Below are 4,000 nucleotides of genomic sequence, written 5' to 3' on the forward strand. Positions count from 1 at the left end.
CACTCACTGAGCCACTCACTCACTCAGCCACTCACTCAGCCACTCACTCAGCCACTCAGTCAGTCACTCACTCAGCCACTCACTCACCACTCACTCACTCAGTCACTCAGTCACTCAGCCACTCAGTCACTCAGCCACTCACTCACTCAGCCACTCACTCACTCAGCCACTCACTCAGCCACTCACTCACTCAGCCACTCACTCACCCACTCACTCACTCAGCCACTCACTCACTCAGCCACTCACTCACTCAGCCACTCACTCACTCAATCACTCAGAAACTCACTCAGCCACTCACTCACTCACTCAGCCACCCACTCACTCAGTCACTCACTCAGCCACTCACTCAGTCACTCACTCAGCCACTCACTCACTCAGTCACTCACTCAGCCACTCACTCAGTCACTCACTCAGTCACTCAGCCACTCACTCACTCAGCCACTCACTCAGCCACTCAGTCACTCACTCAGCCACTCACTCACCACTCACTCACTCAGTCACTCACTCAGCCACTCAGTCACTCACTCAGCCACTCACTCACCACTCACTCACTCAGTCACTCAGCCACTCAGCCACTCAGTCACTCACTCACTCAGCCACTCACTCACTCAGCCACTCACTCACTCAGCCACTCACTCACTCAGCCACTCACTCAGCCACTCAGTCACTCACTCAGCCACTCACACAGTCAGTCACTCACTCACTCAGTCACTCACTCAGTCACTCACTCAGCCACTCACTGAGCCACTCACTCACTCAGCTACTCAGAAACTCACTCAGCCACTCACTGAGCCACTCACTCAGTCACTCAGCCAGTCACTCAGTCACTCAGCCACTCACTCAGCCACTCACTGAGCCACTCACTCACTCAGCCACTCACTCACTCAGCCACTCACTCAGCCACTCACTCAGAAACTCACTCAGCCACTCACTGATCCACTCACTCAGCCACTCACTCAGCCACTCACTGATCCACTCACTCACTCAGCCACTCACTGATCCACTCACTCACTCAGCCACTCACTCACTCAGACACTCACTCAGCCACTCACTCACTCAGACACTCACTCAGCCACTCACTCAGTCACTCAGTCAGTCAGTCACTCACTCAGTCAGTCACTCAGTCAGTCACTCAGCCACTCACTCAGAAACTCACTCAGCCACTCACTCACTCAGTCACTAACTCAGTCAGTCACTCACTCAGTCACTAACTCAGTCAGTCACTCACTCAAAGTGTCACCCTACTGATGATGATGATACTACTACTACTGATGATACTACTACTGATGATGATGATACTACTACTACTGATGATGATACTACTACTGATGATGATGATACTACTACTGATGATGATGATACTACTACTGATGATGATGATACTACTACTGATGATGATGATGATACTACTATTACTGATGATGATACTACTACTGATGATGATGATACTACTACTGATGATGATGATACTACTACTGATGATGATGATACTACTACTACTACTGATGATACTACTACTGATGATGATGATGATACTACTACTGATGATGATGATACTACTACTACTGATGATACTACTACTGATGATACTACTACTGATGATGATGATGATACTACTATTACTGATGATGATACTACTACTGATGATGATGATGATACTACTATTACTGATGATGATGATACTACTGATGATGATGATGATACTACTATTACTGATGATGATGATACTACTACTGATGATGATGATACTACTGATGATGATGATGATACTACTACTGATGATGATGATGATACTACTGATGATGATGATGATACTACTGATGATACTACTACTGATGATGATGATGATACTACTGATGATGATGATGATACTACTGATGATGATGATGATGATACTACTGATGATGATGATGATGATACTACTGATGATGATGATGATACTACTGATGATGATACTACTGATGATGATGATGATACTACTGATGATGATGATACTACTACTGATGATGATGATGATGATACTACTACTGATGATGATGATGATGATACTACTACTGATGATGATGATGATCACAGGGTACCCAGAGTCTGAACCCTCACAATGATTATTGTCAACACTTCGTGGACACAGGCCAGAGACCTCAAAACTTCATTCGCGATGTTGGTGAGAAGCAACATCATCATCATCATCAGTAGTATCATCATCATCATCAGTAGTATCATCATCATCATCATCAGTAGTATCATCATCATCATCATCAGTAGTATCATCATCATCAGTAGCATCATCATCAGTAGTATCATCATCAGTAGTATCATCATCATCATCATCAGTAGTATCATCATCATCAGTAGTATCATCATCAGTAGTATCATCATCATCATCATCAGTAGTATCATCATCATCAGTAGCATCATCATCAGTAGTATCATCATCATCATCAGTAGTATCATCATCATCAGTAGTATCATCATCATCATCAGTAGTATCATCATCATCATCATCAGTAGTATCATCATCATCATCAGTAGTATCATCATCATCAGTAGTATCATCACCACCACCATCATCATCACCACCATCACCACCATCACCACCACCACCACCATCACCACCACCATCACCACCATCACCACCATCATCACGACCATCACCACCACCATCACGACCATCACCACCACCACCACCATCACCACCACCATCACCACCATCACCACCATCATCACCACCATCACTGACTGTCTCTCTCACCAGGTTTGGCCGATCGCTTTGAGGAATATCCGAAGCTGCGAGAACTGATTCGTCTCAAAGACGAACTCATTGCCAACACAAACTGTCCTCCCATGTGAGACTCACTCACACAGTCACCCACTCACTCACCCAATCACTCACTCACACAGTCACCCACTCACTCCCCCACTCACTCACTCACACAGTCACCCACTCACCTACTCACTCACCCACTCACTCGCTCAGCCAGCCACTCACTCACACAGTCACTCACTCACTCACTCACACAGTCACCCACTCACCCACTCACCTACTCACTCACCCACTCACTCACTCACACAGTCACCCACTCACCCACTCACCTACTCACCTACTCACTCACCCACTCACTCACTCACTCACACACACAGTCACCCACTCACCCACTCACCTACTCACTCACCCACTCACTCACCCACCCACTCACTCAACCACTCACTCACTCACACAGTCACTCACTCACCCACTCACACAGTCACTCACCTACTCACTCACTCACTCAGTCACTCACCTACTCACTCACTCACACAGTCACTCACTCACCCACTCACTCACTCACACAGTCACCCACTCACCCACTCACTACAGTCACCCACTCACCCACTCACTCACCCACTCACTCGCTCAGCCAGCCACTCACTCACACACTCACTCACCCACTCACTCACCCAGTCACTCACTCACCTACTCACTCACTTACCCACTCACCCACTCACTCACCTACTCACCCACTCACTCACTCACCCAGTCACCCACTCACTCACCCACCCACTCACTCACCCACCCACTCACTCACACAGTCACTCACCTACTCACTCACACAGTCACTCACCCACTCACTCACTCAGCCACTCACCCACTCACTCACTCAGCCACTCACCCACTGACTCACTAATTAAACCAACCAATCACCCACTCACTCACCCACTCACTTGTAGAGTGGGTGGGTGAGTGGGTGAGTGGATTAGTGAGTGAGTGAGTGGGTGAGTGAGTGGGTGGGTGGGAGAGTGGGTGAGTGGGTGAGTGAATGAGTGAGTGATTGACTGTGTGGGTGGGTGGGTGAGTGTGTGGGTGAGTAAGTGAGTGTGTGGGTGGGTGAGTAGGTGAGTGAGTGGGTGGGTCGGTGAGTGAGTGGGTGAGTGAGTGAGTGAATGAGTAGGTGAGTGAGTGACTGTGGGTGAGTGAGTAAGTGAGTCACTCTATCCCCCCCTCACCTCTCCCCTCACCTCC

General features: G+C 47.9%; 1 long non-coding RNA gene across 1 annotated transcript in view; it reads left to right on the top strand.

Moving 5' to 3' along the window:
* The window catches only part of LOC144954147 (uncharacterized), a 7,537-nt gene extending 4,689 nt beyond the window's left edge, over positions 1-2,848 (top strand). The window contains exons 3-4 of the long non-coding RNA XR_013641066.1: positions 2,077-2,164; positions 2,756-2,848. This is a non-coding gene — a long non-coding RNA (uncharacterized LOC144954147). The remainder of the gene's footprint in view (positions 1-2,076; positions 2,165-2,755) is intronic.
* Positions 2,849-4,000: the final 1,152 nt, after the last annotated feature.

Source organism: Lampetra fluviatilis, unplaced genomic scaffold, assembly GCF_964198595.1.
Source record: "Lampetra fluviatilis unplaced genomic scaffold, kcLamFluv1.1 SCAFFOLD_1542, whole genome shotgun sequence".
In the NCBI taxonomy this organism is placed as follows: Eukaryota; Metazoa; Chordata; class Hyperoartia; order Petromyzontiformes; family Petromyzontidae; genus Lampetra; species Lampetra fluviatilis.